This window comes from Varroa jacobsoni, unplaced genomic scaffold, assembly GCF_002532875.2.
Source record: "Varroa jacobsoni isolate VJ856 unplaced genomic scaffold, vjacob_1.0 scaffold_824, whole genome shotgun sequence".
Taxonomy (NCBI): Eukaryota; Metazoa; Arthropoda; class Arachnida; order Mesostigmata; family Varroidae; genus Varroa; species Varroa jacobsoni.
This window is the reverse complement of record NW_019213726.1, coordinates 42,494-57,792: the sequence shown is the minus strand read 5'-3', so window position 1 is coordinate 57,792 and position 15,299 is coordinate 42,494. Positions and strand designations below refer to the sequence as shown.

General features: G+C 41.8%; 1 long non-coding RNA gene across 1 annotated transcript; it reads left to right on the top strand.

Annotated features, from left to right (window-relative positions):
- The first annotated feature begins 10,340 nt into the window (after positions 1 to 10,340).
- LOC111264160 (uncharacterized) lies at positions 10,341 to 12,719 on the top strand. Its single transcript, XR_002682704.2, has 2 exons — positions 10,341 to 10,694; positions 11,417 to 12,719. It is a non-coding gene; the product is annotated as an uncharacterized LOC111264160 (long non-coding RNA).
- The last annotated feature ends 2,580 nt before the right edge of the window (positions 12,720 to 15,299 follow it).

Below are 15,299 nucleotides of genomic sequence, written 5' to 3'. Positions count from 1 at the left end.
TCTTGTCCAGCGTTTGCTGCTATCTACTAATTCTACTGTGTCTGTCCAATACATGATATCCCCTGTGGATTTTCCGACTGACCCATCACCTCATCATGACCCTATCCTAGCCACTTCTTGACAATCTCTAGCCAATCATACCAGGCACCCCTGTTCTTTCTTCAGAGAACAGTTTCCTCTGTGGTCACACTTGTCTACCAGACGGCCCCACACTTCTGGACTCAAAACACTCGAATCCGATTGAGACGAAATCGCTTGAGGTGGTGTCGCGCTATATCATTTTGCAAAATTGCTTTGTCAATTTGGTTGTAAGCATCTATATTCCTGAAAACAAATCTAAAAATCAATGGATAAGCTGGTATCTTGGTTGGAAGATTACCCGTGTACTCGGAAAGCTTGCGGTGCTTGTTCAGAACTGAGAAGCGTATAGATTTCGCAAGAGATCTTTATTAGACTAGCATAATGAGGAATACTACAAGCGAGAAACTTGTCGCGTTTCAAAGGATTGGTGGTTTTCTCCAAGTCAGCGGCGAACGTTTACTCATTAATGACGTTCATAGCTGCGTAAATGCATATGCATTCAATATTTAGGGTAAGGTCGAAGAATCTAAGTAAGACGGTAACCCTGTTGCCACTTTATCAGTTGAAAATATCCTAGGTTTGTAGAGTTTGTGGCAGATCGTATCATCATGTCAGCTGTGCTTATAGGCTACGCATTACTTTCAGGCTGTGCCGTTACTAAACATCAGCGAAGCTTTTTCAGAGACAAATCCTAATTCACGCGTATACAATTTACACAGATTCCTTAGGCCTAGATTTGGCTGGAGTAATCTTCACTGAATTGCCGAATCCGTTACAGCGTCGTGGTCATCTCGTGCTCCCTGATGATCCGCCTCGACTCTTATTTAAGGATCTTCCACCATTTCTGCCGCCAGTAGCGACAGGCCATCTGCAACCTATCACACATCTCCAGCAGATCCTCTCGTAAAGTACTACCCAACGTGTGCGTCCTTACAGAGCCTCAGATGGCGATCCTAGAGTCGCATCTTTATTTACTCGATTTGTTCAACCTTGATCGTCGTCAGTTCTTTGTGCGCTATTCGTAACAGATCTGGTAAATAACAACCACCTTACGCTAATAGGTATGCTATGGACGGTTTCTTATACCGAACGGACCTGGTAAACACATTCCACGAAGCTTGGTTCTATCTCTTCAATTTTCGCCGCGATCCCCAAATAGAAGCTCACTCCCGTCTAGCTGCTTCCTCAGCGGCACTTTTTCCCTCGGTGGACAATCAGATAGTGAACCTGTTGGTTACTTTATGTACATTACTATGACCGCCACCGCTGAAGGGTCGCAAGCGGGCTGTCTGTTTCAGTATTCGCTGACTTGGATCGAAAGTAGCGAGTGATGCTTACATTCAGCAGTCTCTATTTCTAATACAGGGTAAGCGAGAAATTAAATAGGCAACGTGTGTGCTATAAACAACTGGACCACGTACTAACTAAGTTCTTGGCGGGATCAAATGTTTGGTTAAATAGGAACTCTCTTAGCTGCCTCCTTGTCATTTCGGCTAAGGAAGGTACGTCAATGAAAAAAGAATATGCACAATAGAGCATTGGGTGTTTAGCATCAGAAGCATGCTTTGGTTGTCGGTAGTAAACTCTGTTGCTGTCCTTAATATGGAAATTAGATTAACGGGGGGGGGGGGGTGTCGTCGAGAGGACATGGTATTCCAGTAGCTTGTTGGGCAATCGCTTGACGCTGGCTTAAGCCGTCAACTGGATGCTCTATAACAAAAGATATTGTTTTCTGAATTAAATACACGATCGGAGATCCTGTCAGGATTGACCGACTTCAGTGACATCTTTATATGCAAGAGTTAGAGGTCTTGTCAGCTTAAAAGTTCAAGGTTCGAGGTTGCATCGAAACATATATAGAATCAAGTATCATTGTTCAGACATAGTCTCAAAATAATCAGACACTTCGCTTAATTAACGGGCCGACAAGTAAGAGGTTCATAGACTGAATCGATTTTAACGCCGATTGACCTCTGCTCCCACAGTAGGCGGAAAACCTGTACAAGAGGGGATGAACCTCGTTGAATCTCTACGTTAGAGCTAAGCAACGCGTCGACAATTTAGACTTGTTTGAACAAAGGCAAAAATATACTAAAATGGTATCGGGATACTTTTCGGAGAAGAAATTCGTCACTTCTTTTAATTAATGAATCAGGTGATGCTTTCTATCTTGCTTTAACAGCACATAATTTCTGTGATGTATGTATGTATATATATATATATATATATATATATATATATACATGGATTTGAAAATACACCAACAAATCGTACCGCACATGCAAACGCTTGTGACATGCCCGTTTTCTGAACAAGTAGTTCGCTATTACGGTTTCTTTTGACCACATCGCATCTGTGATTTTTTGTGTCCAGAGCAAAAAGTTGACTGATAGTTGGGCGTATGTCTTTGACTGTCGATAGCTGTGCTCTAGTCACCCTTTTGCCGTAACAATTACGACTCTCATAAATCCATCGCAGGTGGCTGGCTGTTCGTTTTAGCACTTTTTGCTCATTTCGCTTCTGATCATTCCTTTTCGCGCTAAGACAGTCGCCGTCGTTAAAAGGTGAGGGTGATTTCATAGCCTGAACATCCATCGTCTTACTATGTGCATGTAGTAATATTGACTGACGGTAAATCTAAACCTTTGTCGCGTTTCTGCCTGTTGAAAACAGTTAATGGCTAAACTTGATACTAGCTGCATTCTAAAATGATATCCGATAGGGAAGCAGGCTAGATGTATCTCCCTTCTCGTCAGCTTTCGTCAGGATTTAATTTTGATAAAACCATCGCCCCAAAGAGGCGACGCTGGCAGCAGCGGCTGCATGGTGTAGTAGTCCAAGAGCTCTATGCGTACCTTAGGCCGACCCGGCGCTCAAAAAAGCAATCCTGGGGATAGAGACTGTATGCGCATACGGCATTGATATCCAGGCTGACGCTTAACAGACTTTGGCCGATGCGTTTCTGCTTCTACTTTTACGAGCCTCGTTAAGCCTTTTCTCTGCCGTGCTCTACTGATGCCGTGTTCTTGAAACCCATCGGTACCAATACCATTGCAAACTTTGACGTGCACAACATTCTCCATTAAGCCTATATCTTGCACGCGCATAACTTCATTATTCTCGTAGTGTAGATATAATAAAGATACCTTATTATAAGTTCTTGCGACTACTATTCGAGCTTTTAGACAGAATCGAAAGTTGTGCTAGTCTACATGCGGAGTCCACGAATAATCGACTTCATGTTAATTGACGTTCAACATGTGTGTACAAATACTTTCCTTGTGCGCGGTTTCCTTCAACGTATTCAGAGGTAGAGGCAAAACCTTCTTTTAGTATGGGAATGGAAACAAGGACTAGATGGTTTCTCAATTCCCTCTGTTATTGGGGTGCACACGTTGTTCAAGAACGCGTGGAAGGCGTCCGAATGGCAATAAAAGTAAGCGCGAAAATTCTAATTGAACAGCGGCAGACGAATCGCAGTAGTCAGCCACACCGGTGACGCATAAAATTTTGATAACCTTCTTGGCCGTGGTAGTTCTTGTCTTTTCTTGGTTCGCCGTGCTCCAGAGTTCTCGTCGTCTTCCTTTTTTTCGCCCGATCCGTACGCCCGTTTTGTTGCACCCCATCCGATTTTGAATATTGGCCTGAAGATCGTCTGCGCAGTGCAGTCCAGCGACGGCGTAAAGTCGTTTTATTCGCTTATAGAAATCCGTCTCGAAGAAGTAATGTGTAACTGGTACTTTATATGTGCAACATAAAATGCCCTACGAACATTTCACTTGATGACGCTGACCCAGGCACGTCACAACACGTCGTGGGTTCGCCGGTTACAAACACGAGTCCGAGAACTGCTTTGCCATATAGCCTCGCGTATAAGTTTCCCTGTTAATATCTAGACTATGCACTACCGTCCTAAGCTTCTTGCTGTCAGTCCCTGAGTCCGAATACAGTAAAGAGCAACTCATGTTGAGGGTAAAGGGAAAATTAAGGTTGGCATTTACCCTGACAAGCTTTTATGCAACGTCACCAACCCGTTAAGGTTGGCTTCTAGTGTGGGTTCTTCGTGGGCAGGAGCAGCTTCTCACGCATCGATTACATAAACCAACGCCTTTCACGCGCTGCAGGTTCGTCTGAACGTGATATTGCGATACTTGCGCTGGAGAACTTAGGCGTGTATTTACCCAGTTAACATTTTATAGTCGAATTGTCCTTTAATATTATTTCTGATTAAGATCGCTTGTTTACATTAAGCAGACGACGTCCGCACTATGTTCGGTGATCTGTGCGTTCAGCGGCCACCAGCTTCATCCCTTGAGAGCTTGCCTTGATACGTGCTGAAGTTTCCGATATCTCGCCGATATATCTGCCGATAATCGAGATATCGGTTAGTTATTCGCTTTGTGTGCGTTACTCTTAACGTGGATTCGAATTTTAAATAAATCATTATCAATTAATATGCCTCACAATGAGGTTTACAAGACCATGTTTGTAGGTGTTTTAGCTGGTCGTGTGTCCGTTTCCCGACAATCCGCAGCTCGCTTTATCCAACTATCGTTACACTATACACATGCGATATTATTGCAAATGGGTGTTAATAGCATTCACCAGAGCGTTCCTATACGACATCTAAACAAGAAAACTGCCTAAATTACACATACGGCTTAATAGAATCGCACTCAAGCTTGAAAAGTTGCTCCCACTGTGCCACATACTAATAACATGTCTCTCCTGTCTAGTTTGCATCTTCGAGACGAACTTCGCTTCGTTGAGTCTTTTTTGTGCTTTCGTTGGTGGGAGTGATCAGAAGACACGTGTCACAGCACGCCGCACACGGCCAGTCCAAAGAAGCCCATGCCCGAACATGGTTGGCTTAAGGAGCAAGCAGGCCGATAAGGCCAAAAAGCTGCCCTCAGCTTGAGTAGTGACAGTCGATTCAAGAGACTAGTATAGGTTTAGGCCACATAACAGGACCGACGCTCTGGCACGAATAGCTATATAACCTACTTGATAGGGTCGGAATTTACTTACAAAGGAGCGTTTAGAAAGTGTCTAAACAAAATAACATCCATGAACATTTGTGTCCATACGAATGCCATTGAGTAGATGCTTGAATGCGGCGGGTTAACGCGGCATAGACCGCCGTCATACTATTGCCTTCCTAGTTGTGGCCGAGGTCGACCAGTCAAGCTGCATTCGAGCACCGAAAAGGCATACACAGTGCGATAATAAAAACCGATGCGTTCATCCACATTTCGGCTGAAATCAGCAGAGATTGAGGTTTGATGAGTTTTTTGACACCCACCTAATGTGAAACTTACATTTCGAATGTGCAAAAGCCTAGTCAACGAAACAGCGACGCCAAGAAAAATTTGCACTAAGCCAGAGGAGAAATTATGTGACACAAATGCCCATTGGTACTGACTACGTTTTTTTACTCGTTCTTTCTGCACGTTTATTTGTTTTACCTATAAATAAAACCTAAGACTTTTCGCGCTTGGGGGGCACAGAAACGGGTTTTGCTAAGAAATCTTCTCTGCCTTTAGATCATTCTTTTTCAACAAGAAGTCAGTAACGCTTGCAACTTCGAAAGTGGCACTATTAAAAGAATAAGGATTTTCTCTCTGGGAAACTCGAATATATCTGAGCGTTGCAATTAACAGAATTCTATATACGAAAACCAGGCAAGATCCGGGGTTATGGTTAGTGGCTGGCCTCTACAGGTCCAGTATTCCCTGTTGAAAAAATGGCCCAATTTTACTATTTGGGGCGAACTTTTCAAAAAAGTCGATCTTATTTTTATCAGGAGTCTGTTTGACAGCCTCCTTTACTCTTGACCCTATACGATATCTCTCTTCGATTAACAATGTTAGGCCTTTGCAATGCCATCGAACGTTTTTTCCGTAAAATAAATATATGTTTAGAAATGTGTGTTGTCTATAGCATTAGGAATCTGAGCATTTCCTTCAATCATCGACAGTAGAAAATGTATTGCTTAGTATCATTATGAAATTTACTTCGTCTCACATCATTCTTAGTATAAATTCGTACACTGCTATATAGGCGGTTAGACAATTAGGATATAAGTATCTGCATTGATAATAAACAAGTAATAAGACGTTTGTTAAAATATACGTCTCTAGATATTATCTTGACCTTTGAACACGTTCACTCAATGCTGCTGACTAAAGGAGGTGTGTCTGGCGAAGCGGAGCGCCTTCCTGTTTCCAAAACGAGTGATGCCAGCAGTAACGATCGACATGCTAACTGCACGGTTTGTCTTCTGCCAAATACGAAAATATAATAGGTGAGAGCACTATGAGATGGAAACCCCTCAAGGAGAACCATTCTGTTAGTGACATTCAAGAAACAGTAAAAGTTGCCGGACAACTTCCTGCTGAATAACTAATTAGTTGGCCCGATTGAAATTGTTCCTTTCGTAATACTGAAAGAGAAGTGAAATTATATAGCAGTGGCCCGAAGGAAATATGTATTCCTTTATTTAAAATTATCTAAACGTATATCCGCTTCGTGGCAACACTATTGTGATAATAAAGCTCCAGTGGACCCTATGAACACTCAGCTGAAACATCAGCTTGTAAACACACGTAAGGGCTCAGTGTGGAGGAACTTGCGTTGGTCCAAAAGGACGCTGTCCGGCTATGAACCTTTTCTATGTCCTAGTGATCCTATTCATACATGAATTAGCATCATGACCATGTTCGATTGAATCGTTTATAGCGACCAAGCAGCTTATACTCAACTTCGCGTTGGCGTCTAGCGTTTTGTAGATGTATGCTGACAGAGGAATGCTCAAACCAAAATCTATTTCGACCCCGCTGGTGATTTTCTTTAGATATGTCGACAGTACCTGACGCGCAAATTATCTCACATAAAGTAATGTTATGTTCTGTGTAATCGATGTTGTTATAAAGATATCTAGGAATTTTTGGTGTTGCCTATTGTCCCGACTATTGGGACGGTTCATATTTGAAAACTTTTCCTTGGGCTGCGTTGTCGCTTCGAAACAACACAGGAAATATGGTGAGTATTCACCAAAAAACTAGTTTTTATAAATTAATGAAAATTTTCCTTGACCCTGGAAATTTTCGGTCCTTTCAGCAGAAAAGCAAATGTCCATAGATCCGTTTATCTTAAGATTCTATTGATCGGTACTTATATTATTACATTTACTTTTAAAACTGCGCTAGCAGTAACGAGTGGAACCAATTGATCTTAATTCTGCCAAGTTGGGTAAAAAAAAAAACGAAAAAAAAAAACGACCAGGACTCACGATTCGTTATGGAACAGATGTCACTACAAGCACATTACAAACTGAATATCCTCAGAGCTTTAGAAATAATATCATCCTCTCGTAGCTACTTCTATGACATCCGGTAAATCTGTGCTTCGCGATACATATAAAGCCGAATATCGTTTTAATCCTCTGCTCTCGGAATTGTACAATATAAGTGGTGAAAACGGTAATGATTTTACTATGTAATCGTTTGTTTGAATACATCTCTGCGTGCCTGACGATGCATCGCGTTTGTGTTGAAAACTCTATCTGTTACTTTGGCTTGGTGTGATGTCGAAAGCTGCCAGTTTGTGGCCGTCCTAGTAAGCGCGATGTGTTTCCGAGATGTATCTTACCTAGAGGGTACCCGAGTAGGTTTGTTGTAAAGCTAAGTAAGGCGGGTTTAACTTTGTCCGGAATGTGCAGTCGCTAGTTTCTAGCGAACAAGTTGTAAGTTGTAACTTGGCTGTAGGTGTCACTCTCGGTTGAAAACGGTTCAGTGCTCTTTCCAGGTTGCCGACAGACAAGACGAGGTGCGTGTAACTAGGAGCTCTTTGAGTGACTTCTCGTATAAGATCAGTACAACGCAAGAGTACGTAAATTCAGTCACGTAATGTAACGTTTGCCCGGTCATTCGAAATCATTCCGACTGAATACAACGCTGACGTTTCGTCACATTGCTTGTCTGGGTATTCATTTGGGACTTGGTATCCTAAGAAGAAGGGTTGGTAAAGTGGTAAAGATATTGTTACTGTGTTATTACGCGTTTCCGCTCTCTGCCATTCTTCTCCGCAGCACAAAGCAAAATCGACTGAGCTTCTCGCTTCTACGTTCATAACGATTGTAACAGATTTGTGGACTATATTGAAATAATGAAATTACGCGCTTGCCTCAGCTAAAACGACTTGGCCTGTCTCTATACCCAAAGCTACACGTATTCTAAATTTTCGGCAACCCCAAAGACGACCCGGGTCGAGTAGTGCCTCGACATATCAATGAGCTCAGTTCTAGTGAACGCAATCATCCGCATTAAATTGCCCCGAGACCACTTTAGGCTACAGATCACGTCTGTCCGTAAATCTATTGCATTTGGCAATTTTGCGCAACTATACAACGCTGCCCGGCTGTACTGCCAACGACACGACGCTTTTCTACGACCATTCGACTTAATCAATCTGCAGCCTTAAATAACGAATCTTAGTAAAAACTTAGTCCATAGCTATTCAGCTAACTAACTAAACATCATTGCCGTTAATGAACGCTCGACATTCATGGCTTCTACCCCGTGCAGTTCGTGCGAGCTACCACCGAAAGGGCATCTTCGATGAGCACTAAAAACTTGGGGGAAAAAGTGAGTGAATATATAAATGTTTTAGGCCGATGTCAGGCTTTGTACCGGTTAATCGCCCCGACTGGATTGTGCTCCATCCGGAACTTGCAGGAGCCAACTTAACCAGACTCAGCGTCAGTTTGGCCACACGCTGAGGCCACGAATGGCATTCCTTGTAGCAGACAGATGTCACTGCGGCCTAGTTGGGCCTATATAGTCGAGCTGGTGACACGATCTATTTAATGGGCATAAAATTTTCCGGTGCACTAATTTAGTTGTATGATCGGTAACTAGTGTGGACGTTCATCGACGCGACGTGGCTCTACTAGGGTGAGTGGAGATCATCACAAGCATAGCGACGCGAATGTGGCCCGAACGTCTGCGAAGCCCAAAGCATTGCTACGCGATGCATTTGTCTGTGGATCGCTTATGCACCAAGCAATCAGGTTAGAAAAGTTCGGGGGTAGTGGTGGGGGTGCGCTGAATGTTCCACAGACAGTTGGCATGATGGAAATTTTTGAGGAAATGCACACGAAGAACTATCCAGGATCATGCAAAGACGGAGTGCAACCAAAAGTATAAAGAAGCCACTTGCCCCGTTCCCGTCTCGTATTTTCTTGTAGCAGCATTTCGGCCTTTCTGAAGCTACTTGCATTTTAGAAAAGTAAATGACTGTTTGTCTAGCGCTGTATCATCCATTTTGTTTGGATTCGTAAATTGTATGAATAAGAATCGGTAGAGGACAGATTTGAGTGCTGCTGGAATTGTAGCTGTTTGCGGCTGGTGAAGGCAAATGAAGGACGCATACATCACCTCGACAGGGATACGTGACGCCGACATATCGCTATCAAATAAGTGAACGCTATTGTTGCACGGAGTTGAGGTGTTTGCTCCGCAGCTAGCTAGACCCCAGTGGCGCTACTGCATAGAATATGGAAACGGAACAAGCGAAACTGCTTGTCCTTCGAAACCGTCGTCTTCGCGCACCACTAAGGAACAAAGTGATTCACAATTTGGTAGTACAGCAGACGACTGATTGTACATTGTTTAAAATGAATACAGTGGTAAAACCATCTCGTACGTAACATAAGTTTTCTCGGAGTTTATATATAATAGAGATTATTAACTTCTGCTGTTCAAGACGAACTTCAAGTAAAACAAGTATTATGTCTGCAAAAACACGTAACTGAAAATTAAATCAGTAATTACTATGAGTAGATAGAATCTAGCATATATAAATGCTAGTAATATATTAGAAGTGGTAGTGTACAGTATGCTTAAGCTAAAATACGATGATCTTTATTAATATCCTCATATTATTATTATTACATTTAAAATTAATGACGGTTTAATTAGTCATTGTTAATTTAAACATTATGTGAATGCATGCTATTATAATAACTTAAGAAATTTACGCTGAGGTTACTGCTCAATGGCGACGGTCAGAGTAACAAAGTAATAAGAACCACCATGATAATGGCAATGAAAACTCCTCATCCAGTGGTGACATCTCCGACACCTAGCCCCACACACACACACACACCCCAGATAGTCGTACAATGTTTAAAAATCGCATCGCATCAATAATATGGTCGTGAAGGCATTTCCGTTCCGGCCTTTTGAGATCCCCATTTGGATACCCTCAAACCTAACCTCGAACCAAGTTGAGATTTCCAGCTCAACAGCTCCTCCTACAGCCCTCTCTCAGGTTGATCGTTGCCCTCTCTCACGACCACCCCACCCGACGATAAAATGTTGAAGTTACTCTTCAGGAGATAGTTGTTGGCATGGTCCAGTAGAAACACGGGGTGTACCCTTCTCATCAGCACATGGATACTAACGATAGGTGCGATGGTAAAGCAGTGCTGTGCATAGAGGACACCAGGATTCTACTGAGGAGTCGTTCAACAATAGCCGAAAGGGCTGCAACTGGGCCTCCTCGAACAATTGTTGCATGTCTGGAGGTCAGAATGGACTTGGCTGAAGAACGTAAGTTTTTTTTCTCTAAGTTAAATTTTTAGATAAGTGTCACTTAGATGGCTCATCAATCTCTTGTTGTTTTGTTTTTATCACTTCGACATACTACGGCAGGTTATGAATTCTCTTCCCTGCCACGATATTTTGTACATTTGTGACGTAGAACTTTCGAAGTTTCGAAGAAACTTTGGAAGTTTCGCCTAACAAGAACCAGATTTTTCATCATAGATGATACACTAAGGAAGTAATTTTGTTCGAGTAGTTATTTTTTTACTTAAGCTTAAAAAATGTTTTGTGAGGCGATTTTTAATTGTTCTTTAAGTAATGATGCTTTATCAGTGTTTCAAAGCTCCCGTATCATCAGTGTTTTTGATTTGCCTGACTAGCGAGTAAAATTTTTGTTTGTATCAAAGTACAATATTTCTTAGCATCTGGCCTAAGGGTCGATCTCTTATATTCAAGGTTGGTTCGAGTGCCGTCATGCATTGGCTATCTGCCTATGAGTTACAGATGAGACAGTTTTTTTCCTATTTATACAGTTTGTTTATGCCTGTACTAGCTTATGATTTTTACGTATCGTTTGAGCATTCCTATAGTCCTTGGACTTTATGCTATTGTTCTCTAATGTGAACACTGATGTATGTGCCAAGCGAGCCTTAGATATCGAATATAGGGAGTAATATTAATTGAATTAAGGCACACAGTGATTAAGTATGGTCTTATACACGTTCCAGATACGCATAAGATGTCATCACTTCTCCCAGACGTTGTCCCATCAAGCGATCTAGCACATGAGCGACTGATTCGACAACGGGAGGCATTACACGCGATTGGAAGACAGCTTCGTGCTGTGGCAGACTCTTTCTCTGTTTCTCGTAAAAGCCTGACCCATCGGAACCTTAAGACTTCGCAAACTTCTCACAATCATATCATAGTTCAATCCGCGACGTATGTGTACTCTCACAGCGTCCTCTGGAGAGAGATTGCAAGGGCAACTTTGACGGTTTCAGGCTTGTTATCTCAACTTTGGGACGTATGGGAAATGTGCTGGTGATAGGCTGGCGAGAAACAGTTACGTCATGTACACAGGATGTGTAAACATGTACATTGTAACAAGGTATATTCGTATATCAATTAGGGTGATCAACCGCTCAGTGTGTGCTACTTGAATGGTTCACATCTGAAGTTCCTCGAAAACGCAAGGCGATAGCTACTGGACATGGAGTACACGATTTAAACTGGTTTGTCCTTTAACAGGACCATTTTGCTAGTCATCGATCGCAATGGAAGCATTTGTTCTGTGCCTTTCTGACAGCATTTCTGGCGTTGTGTGCATTTCTGTTGTGAACTTTGTGTCAAATGTGTAGCTGATTTTACGTTTCAACTTTTTTTTGTGTCATCTGCGATAGAGGAGGGCCAGTCGCAGTAATTCATTCGATTCACCCTCTCCTACACTGCACTTACTACTAGCGGTAAACTGAAAGGCCGTAAGGGCGTAAGGCCGTCCCATTACAAAGCACTACCTTAACGTATGAGCCTTAGTTCGAAATACATTGCGAAATGCGAAAGATTTATACGAGTTGCTTCTTGTGTTTACAAGCTGATTTTTGAGGTTGAATTATTCTGGGCGACTATAATTAGAGTATATATAGGACGTTTAACGAGACGTTCTGGCATGGCAGACGAATCAGGTGCCACACATTTACAAAAGCTTTAGTTTCTTTTTGTCATCGGGGGTATTGTGTTCGTGATTGTCGCATCTATTTCAAAAATGAAAATCTATCTATAAGGCTAATCGTAGATGCGAGATTTCCATTTTAGTATTTATAGATCTATTTGTATTTATTTCTCCATACCCAGTCTTTCATTTTCGGTGAATAAACAGCAAAAATGGCACATTTTATTTGGATTGTATGAATTTAACACGCTGCACATATATATATATATATATATGTTATCAAAAAGGAGTACTTTATATACAGCAATTGTAATATACATGTAAATAATAAAGTTTTACATAATTTCGTACAGATAAAACCGGACGAGTCCTTACTATATAGTAGGTAGTCGGTGAACGGGGCTACAGCAGATAGGCAAGGTCTTAACAACGATATCTTTCTGCGTTCGTGTTTGCCTGCAACTTGTAGGTTATTTGCCAAACACACTTCGCTCAGTCCTGTTGACCATCTATCCAAAGCAATGCTTAATGGACGTTAACGGATAGGCAAAGCCTTGGCTGGGTAATTAACAAAAAAGCAATTAGTCTCAGGCTGGTCTAACCATAGTATGATCGCTTTCGAAGTACATTAGGTACGATACGGGTTCGTTTGTATTTTTTTGCCAGCTGGTCTGGAGAAGCTATACCTAGTGTTTGTAGCACTTTCTTTCAAATGTTTGATTGCCCATGTTGGGCATAATACGGCTAATTAATTACTCGGCAGTATTTCGTTTCGGTACGATCTTAGATCCATACATTTTACTGAGAACTATATATACTCGAACCTAGTTAGCTCGCATACCTATGAAGGTATGAGATGTGCCCAACGGGAATAAAATGAGACTTGGGTCAGAGATAACAACAAAAGCCTTGTAGCAACAGCAGCCTGAATATTCTAATCTTTTCTTTGCTGAATCTCAGCACAGTATGTCTAGAACTGGAATATCAATGTTCTCGCAATTTTAGTATTTGTGTAACAAACTCAGAAAATAAGGTTCCTAGACAGTTCAGTGTACGTAAAGCAAACGTGTTGACATTTATACAACATGTTTCAACACGGAAAAGCTATGTACATCGTAATTATTCTACTATAGTCACTGGTAATAATTCACTTTGACCTAGCGTTCTCTCAAACGTGTTTGCTTAATAAATTTATAGACATTTGGTAACTTAGGTAACTACGAATCCAGGTTTAGATAAACCCGATAGTTTAAATACGTGGTGATGATGATGTAACTTTTCAAATGACTCTAGTCTCGTTTAAAATAACAAATGTTTGGTTCTTTTTTTTTTTTTTTGAGATCTATCCTGAAGTGTTTGTATTGTACATGTGTTAACTAGAATCACAGTTCCTGGATAGCACTTAGGTAACTTTAATATTCTATCCCGTACGTAGTATGGGAAGCTATAATACCAGAACTAGCAGCGAACCATCCAAATCAAGTAGCAAGTACAGCCCTGTCGAGTATTAAACTTGCTATCAACAAGAACTCACTTGTACATATAGAACTTAGTGTGACTAGCGCTTTTACCAAAGCTCATGGACGAAAATTAATCATAGTTTCTACTGAAACTTGCTTTGCTGAGAAGAGCACGGCTCTATTTATTTATTCAATTTACGCTTGCGTGGAGAGTCGTTGGTTTTACCCTTCCATCTAGATCGAATGCTGTTCTCACACGCCAACAAATGGCCGCTTTCCTCGACCTAAGAGATCGCCTGATCAGCGAGGTCATCGCTAGCAGCGAAATAGCACACGAAAGTAGTCTACAAAGCAAAGATAGGGACAGCGGAAACAGCACCGGTACCAGAAGGAAATCAGGTATATTAGCAGATAAGCGAGCCTTGAGGGGAGAAAGAGGCAAAGTGCCCTGATTGGGTTACCTTACAACGGAAGGCCCGAGATCTGGATCATGTCTTGAAGAGCGCAAAGCTGTTTGATGGCCCAGCGGGAACGCTGCATCAGCCTTATCTCAACATCTTCAGGAGTTCGCTGCGAAATCTTCAAGAAGTCTCCTATTAAAACAAACTTAGAAAGAAGAGATGACTCATTTAAGATGCATTTGTAATCGCCATTCCAAACCAACCTGAAAGTATGGCAACCGTGAAGATGATGCTACCATTGTGTGACTGTGCGTGTTTATTGAGACTTTGTACGCATTCAGCTCGTGTTTTATCTAAGTATTATTTTAAAGCGATCTCTTCTCCTATGATACATAGTGGCATTAAGAAGCAGCAATAGGAAGCAGCGGTAAGAACTACGTTTTCCCGAGACGTACTTACCCAGATAAATTTACGTACAGCAAACATTATGTTTCACTCTCGTCGTCCATCCTGTATAACATTTCGGTTTGGCCAAAACAATCCCAAGAATACCAACTCGTGCGGTGATCTGAGTTAGGGACTTAATCTATAAATGAGTTAAAAAAATATCGATCATAGACACATATCTGAGGGACCACGTGTGTATGATTTTTGAATTTTCTAATTCGGCCCCTTGAGTCAACACGGTGCTTACCAATATGTATAAAATAGTGTGAATCTGTTCAGTTTCGTAGTGGCTAATGTTTCGTTTTCTCTCAATCTTGTCGATGATTAGGATCGTCTTATCTCCTGTCTATCTCGGACACAACATGCCTTCCCGTGGGTGGGAACTTCGAAGCGTGTGGGTGGAGTCCCAAGGGAAAACCCCGTTGAGCACTGTTCATATGACTGGGCGTTTGCTGGCTGTTGATGCTTATATGGGAATCAAGTCCCTATTGGCAAGACAGCGGGCATCAGGGGGCGAAAACGAAACCCAGAAAAGCTCAGAAGAAGATGCAAAGACACATTCGCTCGATAGATGATTAGCCTCTTCAGTGACGAATTCGGAGATATCATATCTAACTGAGCCTGGGAGTTT